Source organism: the organism of the source record quoted next, unplaced genomic scaffold (assembly GCF_019419815.1).
Source record: "Pyrus x bretschneideri cultivar Hongxiangsu unplaced genomic scaffold, Pyrus_bretschneideri_v1 Contig10, whole genome shotgun sequence".
NCBI classification, from domain to species: Eukaryota; Viridiplantae; Streptophyta; class Magnoliopsida; order Rosales; family Rosaceae; genus Pyrus; species Pyrus x bretschneideri.
Window position 1 is genome coordinate 58,973 of NW_025999391.1, and position 19,902 is coordinate 78,874.

The window sequence follows — 19,902 nt, forward strand, 5'->3', positions numbered from 1 at the left end:
ATCTTCATCCGAACACACATCCATGATGCACTGCAGAGTGAATACCTTATAGAGATGGATCCACGTACTCTCTGGCTCACTCTGACGGATCACTTTGATCACCAAAAATACATTTAGTTGCCTGAAGCAAGACACGACTGGCAGCACTTACACTTCCAAGACTTTAAGTCTGTGAATAAGTACAACTCTAAAGTTTGTAGAATCCTATCATTGCTGAAGTTTTGTAAAGAGGACTTAATCGAACAGGATATTCTGGAGAAAACCTATTCGACCTTCAATGCCACCAACATTGTCCTGTAACAACAATAAAGGGCATAGAAGTTCACCAAATTTTCGGATTTGATTTCTTTTCTACTTCTCACTGAAAAGCAGAACCAGCTTTTGATGAAAAATCATCAAGCTCGACTTACTGTCTCGCACGCTCCACTTGAAGTGCATGCGACAAATTTTAGCAGCCACTACCGATGGAAACTCTATTGTGGCCATGGTAATGGGCGGCAAGGCCCACCATGGGCCCAAGGTCCACCAAATAGAGGCCCATCCAAGGGAGGAAATTTGACCTAGAAGTGCCAACCCCTTGCCCCAAAGGCCCCAGACTTCAAGAACAGTGGAAAAGTTACCGTTCAATCTGATTCCATTGAAATGGACATGTGTTATCAATGTGGATCAAAGGATCATTGGTCATGCATACGCTGAGCTAACCCTGAGGCTATTGCCAAGTATCATTCCCGTCGTGAGACTAACTTTGTGCATGTGGAACATCCCAAAGGCGTTACTACAACTCTGAAGGTTTCAGATTTTTAGGAGGCATCTGCTCTTAAGGAAGAATAAATTTTTATTTTTCTAAGACATGTTGGGGTGTTTTTATACCCCTAGTGGCTGAACCCACTAGGAGTGGCCGAACCCCCCTGTTTTCTAGGTTTATGGTTTAATTTCCGAACAATTTTTCTAAGTCTTTGGAATTATTTGTTTCGTTTTGGTTTGTTTGAACTATGGATGATTATTTTAGTGTGGAAGTTAGTTGTTTGGCTGATAGTGCAACTACGCACACCATATTGCATGAGAAACACTATTTTACTAACTTTGTACCTAATAATGCACCTCTGACAACACTCTCAAGCCCATCTAACCTGATAGAAGGATACAGAAAGGCCTGTATTATGTTGTCCAATGATACAGAATTAACCATTAAAAAGGCACTATATTCTCCATGTTCCGGAATAACGTTGCTGAGTTTTAGAGATATTCGAGATAATCAATATCATGTTGAAACCACTGAAGAGAATGATTCTGAATTTCTTTGTATCGCTTCTTACGAATATGGTCAAAAGCGTATTAACCAGAAGCTGGAACGTCTCCTGAGTGGGTTATACATAACAACCATTTGAGCCCCCGAGACACACCATGTGGCCGACCCTATGGCTGGGTTCTAGGGCACTCTACTGCTTTGGCATGATCGAATTGGACACCTTGGACGAGATATGATACGCCGTATTCTCAAAGTATCTCATGGGCATCACTTGAAATCTTATCCTGGCCATCTGCTTTGCAAAGCATGTTCCCTGGGGAAGTTGAATATTCAACCCTCAATTACAAAGATTATTGACGATCCCCCTAAGTTTCTTCGGAGGATTCAAGGGATATTTGTGGACCTATCCAACCAACATGCGAACCATTTAGATACTTCATGGTGTTAGTTGATGCATCAACGCGATGGTCATATGTTTGCTTATTGTCCACACGCAATGCTGCATTTACGAAACTTCTAGCACAAATTATTAAGCTTAGGGCTCACCACCCTGATTATCCGATTAAGTCGATTCGATTAGATAATGCTAGAGAATTTATGCATAGACCTTTGATGATTATTGCATGTCTATTGGGATTGATGTTGAACATCATGTGCCCCATGTTCACATCCAAAATAGCTTTGCAGAAGCTTTCATAAAGCACTTTCAAACGATAGCTTAAACTTTGGTTCTGCGAACCAATTTGCCGATATCGGCCTAGTGCCATGCAATATTGCATGCAGCTATGTTAGTCTGCTTAAGGCCCACTACTACTTAACCTCATCGACCGTTACAGTTATTTACTGGATACGAGCTAAACGTCTCACATTTATATGTGTTTGGGTGCACAGTCTATGTGCCAATAACACTGCCACTACGTAACAAAATGGGTTTTCAAAGAAAAATAGGAATCTATGTCGGTTATGATTCGCCAACAATTATTCACTATTTAGAACCCTTGACAAAAGATCTCTTTACCACACATTTTGCGGATTGTCACTTCGATGAGATGGTTTTTCCGTCGTTAGGGGGAGATAAGATCACTAACGCTTCTGTAGAATGCCGCGAATTGTCGTGGATTAATCCTACTATATCTCATTTAGATCATTGCACACCTTAGTCTAAAATTGAAGTGCGACATATTCTAGATCTTCAAAGCATCGCTCAAAGTATGTCGGATGCTATCAGATCTAACAAAGGTGACGAGATCACATATACCTGCTGCAAAACACATCTGCAAAGATTAACGTACTTAATGCATGCCGTAACACCGCTATGGAAAGCCAGACCGTCCCTGAGGGTGGGGTGGCCGCACTTCCCACACGACAAGGTACAATGGTGCCTAGCCAATCACCTACTCCTACCCTGAAGCATGGCAGGTCCCTTGGTTCAAAGGATTCACAACCACAGAAGAGGAAAACGATACAAACTAGTGACTCTAGTTTAAATCCGACCATTACTTACTTATTTGTTCCAAAGCATGAGGTTATTCTAGATTACGGTGATGTCTTAGATGAGACAACCCGGCCTTTTGAGAATTGTGAGATTTCGGTCCACTACATAGTATTGGATGAAGTTTGGAATTAGAATGAGAAGTCGATGATGCATTCACATATACCGTTACTTTTGACATCATACTTAGCGATGACATTGAACCACGTTCCGTTGATGAATGTCGACGTAGAACGGATTGGTCAAACTAAAAATAAGCAATGCAGGTTGAACTCGATTCGCTCGCGAAATGAAAGGTGTTTGGGCTTATAGGTCCTACTCCACCACATGTGAAGCTTGTTTGCTACAAATGCGATACAAAGCACACCTCGTAGTGCAAGGCTTCTCTTAACGCCCTGGGATTGATTACGAAGAGACGTATTCCCCCATAATGGACGTCATAACGTTCCATTACCTTACCCATAATGGACATGGTAATTGTGCATCTCTATGAGGATCTAGATATGAAAATGTACATGAAAGTTCCAGAATGACTTTCATTGACTGGTTTAAATAGTTCTAGACCACGGAACATTCTCTTGATTAGATTAAGGAGATCACTCTACGGATTGAAGCAATCTGGGCAAATGTGGAATAACCATCTGAGTGAATATTTGACAAGTCAGGGTTATGTGAACAATGAACTATACCCATATGTGTTCATTAAGAAGTCACATTCCGAATTTGCGACTGTTGCAGTTTATGTCGATGATATGAACCTTATTGGAACTCTCGCATAACTTGAGGAAATTACCGCGCATTTGAAGTCAGAATTTGAGATGAAAGATCTTAGGAAAACTCATTATTGTCTCAGCCTGGAGATCGAGCATTGTTCAGATGGAATCCGAGTACATCAATCGAACTATATCCAGAAGGTGTTGCGATGTTTTAATAAGGATAAAGTGAACCTTTGAGTACTCCTATGGTCGTTCGGACTTTAGATGTTAAACGAGTTCCCTTCCATCCTAAGGAGGATAAGGAAGAGATTTTAGAGCCTCAAGTTCCATACCTAAGTGCAATTGGTGCTTTATTGTACTTGGCTCAATGCATTAGACCTAACATCTCATTCGCTGTTAATCTTTTGGCTAGATACAACAATGCCCTAACACGCAGACACTGGAATGATGTTAAAGACATTTTCTGTTACCTCAAGGATACGACAGATTTGGGCTTATTCTACACCCACGAATCCTCGAGATGAGTTGCCGCCCTCTTCGCTCTTTGGGTTGATTCCTATCTCATTGGTTACGCAAATGCTGGTTATCTGTCTGACCCACATAGGGCACGGTCTCAAATGGGCTATGTCTTTACTGTTGTAGAAATCGCTGTATCTTGGAACCATGTTGAGATTCTTGCCCTGCATGGAGCCTCCCAAGAGTGCTTTCGGTTGAGAATAGCTATGGAACATATTCGAAGCACTAGTGGTTTTTCTTCCGTCGTTGACCTTTGTATGACGATCTTTGAAGACAATGCCACATATATCGAGCAATTAAAGAAATGATGCATCAAGTGAGACGACACTAGGCATATAACGCCGAAGTTCTTTTATTCTCACCAGCAACAACAATATTAGAACATTGAAGTCAAGCAAATTCTTTCCCAAGACAACTTAGCCGATCTCTTCACCAAGTCATTGCCCAAGCCTACTTTTCAGAAGCTCGTCCAAGGAATCGGTATGTGTAAATTATCTGAGATGAATTGATTATAGTTCTCTGCTTTAGATGTTATGTCTAACTCAAGGGGAATATCCCGAAGCACACTCACTTGATCTTAATATACTCTTTTTCCTACGATTAGGAGCATTTTTCCCACTGAGTTTTTCCTACCTAACGAGGTTTTGATGAGGCACCGATCCTGGGATGATCATACTCTGTTGAGTTCACTACTTTCATCCTATTTGATGTTTGTTTTAGATATTATGCATACTTCTCACTTTTGTCCTTAGTCTATGGGTTTTCCTCATGCCTTGGTTTTACCATAGCGAGGTTTTGTGAGTTTTACTACCCATGCATACTTACTTTCTTATATTTGAGACTCGCATTCACCTGTTTTGTCAATGACTTCATCCACTGTTTTACTTCATGTGATGAAGATATGATGCGACGTTTGGTGTGAGTATTTACACACTTAAAGGGGAGTGTTGCAGTCCTATTGGATTAGAAATGTGATTTTGTAAATCCTAGTGTATCTAGGAGTATCTTGTATATTCCCTTTAGTAGTTTAATTCCTATTAGAGATGTAATCCTAGTAGGGTAAGGACTCTACCTATCCTACTACTATAAATAAAGGCATAAGGGGGTGATACAACACACACCTCATAATTACATATCTTTTTTTTCTCTCTGTTGCCGCGGGCCCCCATCTCCGTCTCTGTCCTTTATACAGTTCAGTCAAATAGACCTACAACATATATCAGTTTTTATGTTGTAATTAGGGTAAAATTTTGATATCTTAAATTTTACATATATAGTTCTGTTTTTATTTTACATAGTTCTTGAATTGTAATTATCACTTTTTAATTGTTTTGGTCAAATTGCAATGAAGACAAACCAAATTTGGTTGTTCTGGGTAGCCATGAAAGCAATGGAGGTCTGCTTGCCTCCCTCCCACGTTTTGTAGATTTTATTTATCATTATTTGTAGCATTCATGTCATTTATTGATTGAAATTCTCCACATCATTTTAATTAGGACCATTGGATGTTATATGATTTAACGATTAAACAGAAATGTAAAAGTATTTGTCAAAACCTTTGTCCCTCATACCTATCCTTATATCCCTATATATACTATTATATATATTATGTAATTTGTCATCTTCCTTAGAAGACCGACACACGAGCGATCAGTTCAATCTATTTTTTTTTAATTTTTTATCTTCCCGTGAATCGCATACTTGTGTATACAGGGATAGAATTGGTGCATTCCAATTATTTTGAGTAATGACGTATTGTGTCGATTCTTTTGAGTATTATGTCTGGAAATACCGATTACTTCCTTATAAACATGATTCAAACACAACTGGAGCATTCCAAAATAACCGTTACTTGGACATCTTTACATTTAGCCATGAACCTTCTTTGTTGCAATCAATAACTTTTAATAGTCTTACTTTTCAAATATAGTAATAAATAATAAATTATGAAGTAAATATTTTGTTGCAATTAATAATCAATATAGTAATAAATAATAAGTAATATAATGATTCTAAATATATTAAAAGAAAACATAAAAACATCCACAATGGGCCAATGGCGTGGTGAATTTTCAAAAGGCGGTGTGGTCGTTTGAAGTAACCATTACAAGCATATCATGTGGTGGTTTTGATATTCCATCACGAGATTAAAAACCGTTGTAGATTATTCACTTTTAACAACAGACCGGAATCTGACCGTGGTGGAGTAATGTTATCTACCATGAGCTACAGTTGATCGTGGTAATTGAATAGTTTCTACCACGAGTTGTTGATGCTCATGATGGAATTGACGTGGTAAATATGCTGTTATGTACTAGTGACCCATTAACTTGCCAGCACACAACACTCATTCAGAATGCATCATCGTTGTTGCATTTCTTTGGTGCACCGTAGTTCAGGCCCTAAACAATAATCTGATTATTTTGTAGTTGAACTCGGTGCTGGTTTCGGAGATTAGGGATCTATGCAGCCAATGGTGGAAGGAGGAGTTGCCGGATTTAGAATCGCTAAATTTTAGAAAAATTTAGCTGCTTTTAGAGCATCTACAATGGAAATGTCAAAATGTCTAACTCATTAATAATGGTAAGAAAAGACACCAATAATGTTTTCCAACTGAGCAGTCAAATCTGATGTGGCATGACATGAAATAACATCTTTCCCCCTTGCTGCCAAATTTGACAGCAGCTTCAAATATTTTTTAATTCGTTATTAAATGGTTTTTTTATTAAATTTTATCAAATCTCCAACTCCCAGCTCTCTCTGGAACCTAGAATCTCAATTGTTGTTTATCCTTCTTCCTCCCTTTTTTGGAACCAAACCCATAAACAAACTGTAGAATCAAGGCCCAGGTCAAGTTCATAAGGAAAAACCTGATGGTTCTCAGAATTGAAAACATAAAGATTCAAGTAACCCTCGGTCCGAACCTACCAAAGATTCAAGTGACCTTCGATTTGAACCAAATTTCCAGATGAGGATGGTAGGTTTGCTCGCCCATGTGGATCGAAGGCGTCGCAAGGATCATACACTGCTATTGTAGGAGATTTATAGACACTCGCTCAGGATTGTTGAATGGTGCCGTTTTGGACCATTGTCTTGTTAATTTCAGCTATGCATGACTGAAACTCAACTTGTCATAAGGAAATCGTTAGCATCAGGTTTTGTACCTCTCAAAATTGAGCCGCCCTATGATTAGATCAAGACTCATTTTTTGCCTCCACCACGGTTGTGGTAACAACCATTTGTACAGGTGCTCCCAGTGGAACTGAACCTTGGGTTTGGATACCAATTGATGGAACTCATTTCACGTAAAGGGGAAAGAAAGGGAAAATGCGGAGAAATTAAGAAAGTAGATAACAATATTCTTCATTCATACCCTTTCTACATCATAAAGAGGTTTAAATCTATCTAAAGATAATAGGGTTTGAGGTGTAATGGGCCTAATGGAAATACATATGTAATGGGCCTAATTAGTTTTAACAGAAGCCCAATAGCTTAGAGTTGCTTCATCCACCTCCTTGTCTTTGTGCATCTCTTCTACACGTTGTCGAGCTCGATGATCTTGTCCTCAGTGACGATGGGGACTATAGCCACGTAGGCAGTGGTGGTGGATACAGATCAAATGATTACGGCAACGGGGAGGATGTGGTTGCGAAGAAAGTCTGTGTCTTCCTATGTTTAGGTTCCCGGTGAAGGTGTGGGCCACTTTGGTTTAATTTCCTTGTAGGGTCATTGCGTAAGTCTAGGCCCTAGTTGGGGTCCACAATAGCCACGTAAGCATATAATGGAAGAACTAACATAAAATGTAACATTGAAATGACATAATAATAAATGTATGAAATTAAAGATGTTGTATGAGGTTGTGATTGGCCACAAACCTGAGGGGTGAAATGTAATTTACCCTTCAATTTAGGTTTCAACTCATCGTCTACATCTAGTACCATAAATTCTATCCTCTGCACCAAATTCATCTTCCGTATCTACATCCTCACTTTCTTCTATTTCAAACTCATCCCTTATCAAAATCCAATTCAATAACTTGTTGCTTCAAAAGTACACAGATATAACACAACTTATCACAACCCAACACAAGTTTTACCCGTATATATCTAAAATCGAATTTCAAGAATTTCCTGATATCTAGTTGTAACAACCCAGCATTATGGAATCAAATTCTTTGAAATAAAAAGTATCGTACAAACATACCTGGAATAGATTTTGATAACAAAAGACTTAGACCTTAATTTCGGAAGAGGAACGAAATGGTAAAAGCTGTATAACTTGGAGCAAATGACCGAAGCAGTGGAGCAAATGACCTAAGCAGTGGAGCAATATGACAACAATGTAAGTCTCATATCTTCACAAAACATGTTCACAGTAGTGGGATTTGGAGGAACTGACCTTCAACGCTTAAATCGAGATGTAAAGGTTGTAGAGGAACCACCCTTGTGAACTTCAATCAAAACTGACCTTTATTAAAATAGAGAGGTATGCTTCTTGCAGCTATAGACATTCATAATTCCCACACATTGAGCTTCGAAACTCAACTTTAGAGCTTCAAGAGAGATGTCGAGGTGTTCCATCTGCGATGTTTTGTATAAGGAGCCTCAATCCACCTGTAGTTGCCTCTTCCCAGTCTGCAATCGCCTTCTCTTCCCAACTCTATCTCTCTTTTCGACAAGGATGCGCGTACATCACACCAGGTCTTAAAGACCCAGTTCAACTTGTGAGATTACGGTCCGCACTAGGGGTGGGCAAATGGGTCTTGGACCCGCGGGTCAGGCCGGATCCATGCTGTTCGGGGTGGGTACAGGGCGGGTCCAAAAATTATAAATACAAAACGGGGCAGGCCGGGCCGGTTCTAAAGATTGGAAAAAAACAGGTCCCCACCCCGGACTGTTTAAATCTTTACACACTCCTACCAAAGCCTTTGGAGGCCCACCAACAAGAGGTAAGAAGTTTGGTATTTGAGGCCCACCGAACATTGAGGGCCTTTGGGAGGCCAAATAGTTTTTTACATTTTTCCTTCCTCGAAATTGTTAATCTTTCTGATATTCGCCGACTCAAAAATCCTAGGTTTTTCTCGCTGTCATGACTCGCTGCCCAAGAGGTACGCACCGCCGTCTCTTCTCTTCCTTATATCTGTTTCTGCTTTGTGATTCTGTAGATCAGAACCCTCTGTTGGCAACCTAGTAGGTTCACTAACAGGCGCCATACGTAAAGTCGCCACCTTCTTCGCCAAAGCCCTAGCCTCGAATCTTTAGAGTCTACCCTCAACCGTCGATCGATCACTCGTTCTCTAACATGCTGCAGATGCACTTCTACGAGACCTATGGCGGTTAACTCGGTCTTCGAGTTGCATAAGCTGCTGGCTCGACCCGGCACGATTGAGAATGTGCTATGCATGGTGAACGAAATGAAGCTGGAGATTGTGACTGTGGTGGAGCATGAGATTGTGACTGTGAGGGTCTTAATGTCGAAGACTGAGTCGAAGTTCGGGAGGCGATCTAAACAGGAAAAAAAGAAAGACCCGTGGACCCGTCTTGAGCCGGCCCGTTTGAAACGGGCCAGGTTAGGTCTAGTTCCAATGATAAGATTTGTAACACACGGCCCCGCCCGACCCGTCTCTTTTTTAAATGGGTCCAGTCAGGTCCTTCCAAATTTGGGTCAGGCTCGGCCCGTGCCTACCCTTAGTCCATACGAATGGTCTGTGCTAATTGACTGCATAGTAGACACGCCCAAAAATGTACTGACCATACATCCATCTTAATACTGGTATGGAAAGGTATAAGCCCAAAGCCTAACTATCCCATGTCTTTGGCAACCAACCAATTTTAGGGCAATGGGTAGAAGTATTTTTAAAATGACTAAAAGTGCTTTTGATAAAAGTGTTTTTGGAATCAATCCTTATTATGCAAGTGAATCTTGGAAAAAGCACTTGCTTCATGCAACAAGAAGCATAAAACTGATGCTTGAAAAATGCACTTTAAGTGCTTTTGGAACACAAAAATACTTTTATTAAAAACGCTTTCAGTCATTAGTTACAGTATTGCTTAGTAAGTGAGATGAGATAGAACTTAGTGGGATGGAAAGCCCTCAGTCCCACGTTTGGTACCCCAAGGACAGTGGGACACGCTTGTCACACGGAACGAGTTTTGGCTGAATTTTCGTTCCACCTCCCCTCTCAGAATGACTTGTTCCACCCCTATAGGACACAAAATTATAACATTTTAAAACAAAAATGCCTTTTTCAATGATTACACCATCCAAATCATAAAACAAACCATAAGGGTACGTTTGTAGCACCGGACTATCTCGGACTGGACTAGCTTCAGGGACTAAGCTAGACTAGCTTGGAATAGACTAAGCTGGACTAACTTGGTAAAACGTTTATGACAGTGTCGTACTAAAAACAGATAATTAATAAATTTTAATATTATATTATTTAATCCCTTTTTATTAATATTCTATTATTAATTATCTCTTTTTTTCTCTGAAAACTTTCCTCCTCGAAAACCAATTCCACAATTGCAGACTATCCCGTCGTCAAAATAGTGTCTCAAAACCAACTCCAATTCCGTAAATCAGAGCGTCTCAGGCTGCTGCCTCCATCTTCTTCGCCGGTCCCAGCATCCTAGCATCTGAGGCGGCGACCCCAAGCCACTTCGCAGTCTTCATCACCGTTGTGGACGCCTGGCGTTCTTGGCTTTCCAAATTCCTCCATCGCAGTCATGTTCCTCACCCACTAGTGGGTTCACAAAGATCTCGTGATTTAGGTTTCAACGAAACCATCTGCGGTGATATGTGCCCACGACGGTCGGAGGCGGTAGAGGTTATGGGTCTTGTCGGAGGAGGAATAGGTGGAAGATTTGCAGAGAAGGAAGACGGAAGAGGGGGCTCTAGGACTTAGACAAGGAGAAGGCGACAGAGAAGAAGATGGTCTTAGCAGTCCCTTCCTTTTCGAGGGCTCTCGTTGAAACTTTTAGTGAGGTTGTGAGTCCTGGCGAATCCCTTTTAGTCTCATTTAACTTAGTCCCAGTATGGAACAAACACTGAACTACACTAATAAGGAATCCAGTCTAATCCAGAGTTAGTAATCCAACTTGTGCTTGGGAATTGTATTTGTTAGTGGTATGTTTGTGTTTTGGTTGTAAATCTACACAGAGTAAATGACCTAGGAGTACAGACTTAAACTCAACATCCATTCTTTATGGTTACATTATGAGCAGGTATTTGTGTTCTGCGTTTTTGTTTCATGTTTACGTGTTAATATTTACCAACCGCATCCTAGTGTGCTTATTTTGAAATGTTAGCAGCTCATTACTCGATGATTTTCTTTCGTAAAAGAACCCCTTATGCTTCACCATGTGTTTCATCATGTAACTGCTAGCTATGAGAAGGAACCCGTAGTGAATTATTCTTTTGAACTTGTTGAAATATAGAAGGATCTCTTTAGTAATCACCAGCATTTGGTTTCTCTAATCTCTAGTTCTAAGTGGAGCTAATTTATGGGGCTAATTAGCTTTGTGGTATATGGTATAGAAAGAAATTATTGACTTCAGAATTCAGTTGACTCCTACCAAGAAGATTTAAAGGTTGTCGTCAAGCTATTCTTCATGCCTTTATGCTCTAACATGTGCAGAGATTTTATGTTTTATTTGTTAGATAAACGTACAGAAGGTTCCGCTTTGATTAATGGATTATTTTCTTTGCTAATGTGAACTTGTGATACGCTTAGATAAGTTGAAGGTATAGAAAGAAATTTTTGTAGCTTTGAGTTGAACTTGATCCAGAGCTAATGCAAATGAATTTTTACTAGTCCTATAAATAAATGATGGCTGTTGAATTTTTTTCCATTTATTGATATCATATTTTGCCATCACCTGTGCGATGATGCAGGCACGGATTGTAATCCTTTAGAAACTCACTGCCGTAAGTCTGCCTTAAGAGCTGCAATTTTCCTAGAGTCATATATATATATATATATCAATTACTCAACTTTGATGATAGAAGTCATAATGTTTGTTCTGCTTGCTTCCAGGTGGTCTCTTTTGATGGTTTTCCGAACATTATTTCACTTCACTATACTATGCTTAGCAGAACAACTCAAACATGATTTCTTTTTTCCCAATCCCAGTTTCTGGAATTCAAGACAAGTATCCAGACAATTTTGACATTGATATATTAACAATGGTTGTGAAGAGAGAGAAGAAGATGATTATAGGCTACCATAAGAGGGAGGTCAATGAATTTCGTTACCCTTAAAAACGATTGAATTTCATATATTGTGTTCTGGAAAATGAATAATCAATTGCTAACGCGAAGGTAAGCTATTTTAAGTTTTGGTCCATATTCGGATTATTTGATTCATTCCTGTGTTGCATGTTTAAGATTCGTCTTGGTGAAGTTGATTAAGAATGTACAAATTGAAATTGTTGTGGGTGGTCTCAAATTTGGGTAAGAACCTTTGTAACTTAGTAAGGCACACGATTTTTATTCAAGTTCCTTTGTAACTTAGTAAGGTTTCTCTCCAGCAGAATTTCCAGCCGGATCATAGTGGCACACAACATAGGAACTTCCATCGGCACACTCCGCTTTACCACACCCTACAAGACCTGAGTCACGCCATACCACCTGCGTGTAATGGCCACACTGCTTGCCCGGGGCACAAGCGTTGGTGCTGTAATCATAATCCGCTTTCTCTCTCACCCATCCTTCCACAGCCATGGCAGCGGATAAGTCGCCGTCAGGGCTTACTGCAATATTTTCACCAATACAGTACCCGAATGCTTAAGTTCACAGCCGCCAGTGGCCTGTTTGTTTGCATAGTTTTTGGCGCTCTCTGCTAGCCCCTCGTCCCACTCCATCAGCACAACACCCACCTCCGCTCGAGCGGTGTTGTGGGCTTTCACATAATCATCGGGTGAGTCTTGTGCGCAAACTAATCCTAGCAGGCAAAACAAAAGTAAGGCTAATGAAATATTGTTCTTGCACAAACCTTCCATGTTGATTAATATGTAATCGTAATAATCTTCGGATTATATCTGCTGGAAGAGATTTTGGGACGATTGATTGATGGGAAATCAATTGAGACGTACGTCTTTGTTGGTGTATTTAGTTATGATAATATTTATAGGATGAATTTCTTTATTTTTTAGGATGTAGAAAATAAATTCTTTATATTTTTATTTTGTATGACCTTTAGCCATGGAAGAACCCCTATAAGTCGCCAAAACACCCGCGCCATGCAAAACTAAAATAGCTTAGTTTGCCAATTGTAACACGGCCTTAAGTACATTTAAAAGAAACTGAAACTAATATTAATCACCTAAAAAAGTAACTAAACCTAATTATGATTACTAATTCCGTCAAGTTGGTCAAAGGTAATGACCATTGATCACCATATTGAGGCCTTTCTTACCAAATGTATTAATAAATTTTCAAACTTTTGCCGTATATGGAGCCACTGATGATAGTTGATTATCCCACAAAATGCGCCCATCCCAACGTATGGTTGTAACTTTGTAAATACCTTACGCTACAGCTTAATTATACCACTTGTCAAGATCATCTACAACAGCCGAAATTTTATGATTCTAATTACGCGGCACAGGGCGTTACTTCTGACATCTAAACAAATATTAATGAGTCTGCAAGCAAATTGCAACGTGTAGGTCTTTACATGCTTATCCGTTCACCTTGTCCCATTTTGGGTTTTAGAATTTTAAAGATTGCGTGTTACTAAGAGGACTTCCTTCTCAATTCAAATTTCGTGCTTGTCCTTAGTGAATCTTAAATAAAAGTTCGTTAAGGATTTGGTTGCTTGTATATGGGTCCGAAACACTTTTAAAATCCTTTTGTCAGAACCTATGCGCCAGACCTAAACGTTTTTGATCAGACTATGCTTAACTAGCTTGGCTAAGGCACTTTCGAGTATCAGAGCTCCATTCGAACAAAATTCCTCTTGAGGATTTCCCTAGTCTTGATGCCTCATTCGAACTTGCTTAACATTGAGTTGCAGAAAGTACTTGACTTAAAACACGGTCCTAGATAGAAGTAATCATACTCGGGTTCGGGACTCAGAGCCACCCCTCGAAAGATTCTTGAATCGCCCTTTTGAACATTCCATCGAATGGCGTAGAGCCCATGTTTGAATGTTATAACCCACAATCCTTAGGTTGTATAATCTGTTCGGAAGCCGAATGGTGTATTGGACATTTGGTTGGGGACCATGTCCCAATGCCCGTAGTTTGCCAATCGTAGTCGTGCTTAATACAATTCAAGACTCCTAAGTTGCTAACCGAATAACACGAAGTGGGCTAAAGAAGACTCCCTTGACACTATCTTTGAATTTTTAGACTTGGAATTATGTGAAATTTCAAAGTTGTGTGTTATTTGGGCTTTTACAGTATTCCCACTACTGTAAAAGCAAAAGAATGAACAAACGAGGTGAAAGTTGCTGCATAATAAATTCTTTATTTCATTAGAAATTTGACAGGGGATGCGATTGAATTCGAAAATGATTGTCTACCTATCTCCAAGCTCTTGCATAAATCAAAATCCCCAGTGCAAAATTAGAAACAGCAGGGGAAGTTTTTCACGGTAAAATTCAAGGTGGAGGAGGGTCTTAATCTAAACCACATATTCATAATAGAACTTTCTTTGCCAACAAAAAAACCATTGAAATTATAATTATAACATTTAATACATAACTGAAAAATGTTAAAAAGAAAAAAAATATGTGAGTATCAAAGTAATTTCATACAACCAACTTTTTTTTATTATTTTTTCTAAACCTCATGATATGGATTTTACCATCTGCAAAAGTAGGGATAAAAACACTTAAAATACTTGCAAGAGTACAAGGTAATTGTAGTATAAATGGCTCTAGTAAGGTCGTTCTCCACAGGGATTGAATGAATAATTTGTATCAAATTGAATCTTAATTAATTACTTAAAACAAAGTTTTGGAAAAAGGTGATCTTATCATTTAAATAATAAAAACGAATTTAATAGAAAATAATTAAATAAAGTGACAAAATAAAATAAACTAAAAGAAAACGATTTTTGAAAATTAAATTGTAAAAAGCTAGGGTTCCGCCGTCACCTTAACAATCCTATGCAGTTTTTCCAATTACTTATGAATTACACATGCATATTTTGAAGGTTAGATTTTCCTAATATATGCCTACTTGGACCCCCAACATAGAGTGTATATCAAACATGCAACCCGTCTGTGGTATTCAGATCAAATCTAAATATGCATGACTCATTAAGCTTTGTGAAACCTTTTGAAAAACCATACAACCTTAAGACGTGGTATTCATCCTAAGTGAACTTACACATATTAATCACAAGAAACCTTCGTCAATTTCAGGGACTGACCTCCTACCAAAATTGCATCAAATTACTTTTCTAAAGATCCTAATGGTAGCTAAGCATTAAAACAAATAGATAGTTTAAACCGGTGATTAATAATTGAAACATGCATGCATAATATCATAAGCAAATTGAAAAGAAACTACATATTCTTACTAAGGCTCGTGGCCTCGTCCTAGCAAACGAAAATTAGCTACTAACAATCATACAACGAAACATTATTAAAAACAAGATAGAAAACACCTTGAAAATAAACTTGAATCCAAAAGCTCTCTAAAGTGTGCGTTCGTTTTCTCCCTTTTTTTTCCTCCTCTTTAACCCTAATGGCTAAATATTTTATTTATACTAATACAAAATAAAATCCAAAAAAGTCTTAGACTAAAACTAGGAAACATAATAGAATAATAAAACAGAAAATAAGAGGTTTCCTATTTAAACTAAAATTCGAACTTCTCAGAAAATCACACTGTTGACCGACCAAATCGACTCGATTTGGTCGCAAAAGGTCTCTTTTGAAAGATGAAGACGTCTCCTACAAATCCTCAGAAGGAATCTTCCTTAAAATATGCCATCTTAACCTCCAAAATACCCAAAACGTCTAGAAATGTCAATCTGGGAAAGCCGCCGCTGGGCCTTAATTTCATCGCCACGGTCAAACAGCTTGGTAGAAAAATTTGGAATTTTGAAAAAATCATCTTGAAAGGCACATGAACATCATTCAATTAGAATCACTCCGAAATTTATCTGTTTGATCACTTTTTGCTCCAGAGGAAGTCGAATGTCCTACATTGAAAATACATAACAAAGTATCAAAATTCTACCTAAATAACCAATAAATTAATACTAAGATTAGAGTAAAATATATGGTATAATATGGACTCATCAAATACCACCAAACTTAGCTTTTTGCTTGTCCTCAAGCAAAACAAAACTAAAAAACAAAGACAAAAATTAGCAAACATAAAAACTTTGTTAAAACTCAACTAAGGCACAATTTTCATCTTCAAGTTGCAATCCATAGAAAATGTTAAAAATTAAAACATCTTTCCAAAAGTTCAAACTAATACTACCACAGAGTCTAAGCTATTTAGAATCAATTAGAAAAGAATTCATGAACTTCCCTTGGTGTAAAAGTGAACCAACATAGTTAAAGAGGCTCGACTAAAACCCTTACTTCTTGTCCTTTTTATTCCACACGTACTAACTTTACATATTTTTTTCTCTTTTTCGAATTTTCTTCTCTTTTTTTTTTTTCATTTTTTTTTCACACATTTTTTTCTTTCAGTAACAGTAGTGGTCATGCAATGTTAGTTCACTTAAGCTTTCGATCCAACCCATGTAGCGAGCTTTAGGTCTCAATGATTCCCATACCACTAAGGCTTTAGGGCACTAGGTGGAGAACACCCCTGAGGAATTACTAACTTGAGCTGCAAAGGCTACAAAACCAACTAACCACCCTGCCCCATGCCAAGAGTCTACCGTTTGACATGAGAATCACTATTGATCGGGCAGGACTGACCCGGTTACTAAGTAAAGTCTCGGGTGGAACAATTATTACTTAATAACAATAACTAACTTTACTTTAAACAAAAATAAAAAATAAACTTAGACTAAAAGTAAGTGTTTCAATCTCACTCCCCACAAACCATGTTGATGTGAATATGCAAATTGTCAAAGTATAACTTGTGAATTAGTGTCTAAGCAACGATAAATAGAAAAGACTCTAATGTGGGATTAATCTTCACAATGTCCATTTGCTCTAACGTTTAAAATAATCTATGGATATTAACTTAAAAAGAGTAAAAATTGTTAACTTGACATAAAAATTAAAAACCTAAGATTTTTATTTCCCACCCCCAAACTTGAATCACACATTGTCCTCAAGGTATGGAAAATAGAAGAAAAGCAAAAATAAACTAAAACAGCAAAAAATAAAAATAAACAACCACCTCTATTAACTAGAAATAGAAAGACGAAAAATAAAACTAGAAAATAAAACAAAAGACAAGCAAAACAACCATAAAATGATACAACGCAAAAATAAGATAAAATAAGGGGAATGGAACTGGACACACCTGGGTGAACCTGGGACATGAGAGCATCAAAGAAGGTGCTGAAAAAAAAAAAAAATCCAAGAGTGCTGCGGGCTTGATTTGAACCCGTGACCTGGTGGAACAAGGTGAGGCGCTGAGCCTTGCACGTGCAGAACACTTGTGTGAAAACCCTACACCTGGAACTGTATAAGCTGACGTAACAGCTGCATTCCTCATTTCCAATCCAGCTGCCGTTTCTCTCTCTCTCTCTCTCTCAACTTGTGCGGTCCTCGAGCCCAACACCATGAGTGCACTCCTGCATTGCATCATTTCTCTCTAGAATGAAAAATAGCTCTCCTCTCTCATTTTGTCATCCCTCTCTCTTATTTTGCTCCGATCCTAACTGCACCTCAACACTCTCTCGTCTCTGCACAACCCAAGGCCGAGGAGTTTCTGCCATGAAATGAAGGCACATCTAAGCTCCATATCGTCTCTTCCAGACCCCAGTCCTCACAAAGGTAACTACTCTCCCTCTTCCCACCTTCAATTTCGTTAGCACAGTGTAGATTAAACAATGCAAGAAAATAGATAGCTCATGCATGTGTGTTTCTGTGTAGGGGTCCTAGAAGCCACTGTGAAAGCAGCTAAAACATTTTCATCAGTAGCTGCTTGTCGTGTATCCAAGGTTACAGTCTCCACGTGCCGACCATGTGATTTTCCAGATTCTGATTTGTTCTGAACTGCCCTGTCCAACTCGTCAGTTTCAATGCGTTCATGCAACTTTGTTGGTTGCTTTGCAGCCTCGGGATATTGTATGTGTGGCGTATAAACTTGAGCAGTAAATGGTTCTGTGGGAATTTTAGGATCGGCAGGTGCTATTTCCTTCTTTGGGCGTGAGTCATCGAATTGGGGTTCTTCCATCCTAGTATCGTAGGTTTTTTTCCATCTCAATGATTGTTCTGCACAGCACTCTTCTGAACCTGTTGGTTGGCAGTTGGTTAAGTAGGAAAATTTGAATTGGAATTGTTGTCTTGTTCTGCCAACTGATATGCAAGCTGTCCAATTTGCTGTTCCAGATTTTTCATTGATTTATGAATACTATGAATTTCTTGATCGGCTTGATCAAACCTTGTCAGGATACTCTCTGCCAATTTCTCAACTGCAATCTCCCTATCAGCAGGTGCATAAGGGTGTTCAAAAGGTTGTTGAATACACTCCCACATAGAATTCTGATGCTCTGGGCATGATGGCTAAAAATTTGAGTAGGAATCGCACCTAAGCCTCTGAAAATTGTTCCTCATATTAATATGGTGATGCACAAACTCTGGAAAATATTGCTGTTGGGAACAATACATAACATCATGAGTATTCAAATTGCAAATTGCACAAACTGTGGGTGCTCCTTGCGAGGATCCAAACCAATCCATTGCTGATTGGCTTTCAAAATCAACAAATTGTTACCTAAAAAAAAAAAAATTAAAAAAATCAAGTAAATAAAAAGATATATACAAATATAATAATTAACTAAGAGTTGATAAGCACAAATTATTTAAAACAATCCCCGCAATGGCGTCAATTTCTTGATAGGGATTTTACCACTTACAAGAGTACAAGGTAATTGTAGTACAGATGACTCTAGTAAGGTCATTCTCCACAGGAATTGAATGAATAATTTGTATCAAATCAAATCTTAATTAATTACTTAAAACAAAGTTTTGGAAGAAGGTGATTTAAATAATAAAAACGAATTTAATAGAAAATAATTAAATAAAGTGACAAAATAAAATAAACTAAAACGGTTTTTTAAAATTAAATTGTAAAAACCTAGGTTCCGCCGCTACCTTAACAATCTTATGTAGTTCTTCCAATTACTTATGAATTACACATACATATTTTGAAGGTTAGGTTTTCCTAATATATGCCTACTTTTTTAAAATTAAATTGTAAAAACCTAGGTTCCACCGCTACCTTAACAATCTTATGTAGTTCTTCCAATTACTTATGAATTACACATGCATATTTTGAAGGTTAGGTTTTCCTAATATATGCCTACTTGGACCCTCAACATAGAGTGTATATCAAACATGTAACATGTCTATGGTATTCAGATCAAATCTAAACATGCATGACTCATTAAACTTTGTGAAACCTTTTGAAAAACCATACAACCCTTAAGATGTGGTATTCATCCTAAGTGAACTTGCACATATTAATCACAATAAGCCTTCCTCAATTTCAGGGACTGACCTTCAACCAAAATTGCATCAAATTACTTTTCTAAAGATCCTAATGGTAGCTAAGTATTAAGACAAATAGATAGTTTAAACCGGTGATTAATAATTCAAACCTGCATGCATAATATTATAAGCAAATTGAAAAGAAACTATGTATTCTTGCTAAGGCTCGTGGCCTCACCCTAGCAAACGGAAATTAGCTACTAACAATCATATATACAACGAAATATTATTAAAAACAAGTATAGAAAACACCTTGAAAATAAACATGAATCCAAAAGCTCTC

General features: G+C 38.2%; 1 pseudogene; it reads right to left on the bottom strand.

Moving 5' to 3' along the window:
• Nucleotides 1-12,484: 12,484 nt before the first annotated feature.
• On the bottom strand, nt 12,485-13,068 carry LOC103934345 (annotated as a pseudogene).
• Nucleotides 13,069-19,902: the final 6,834 nt, after the last annotated feature.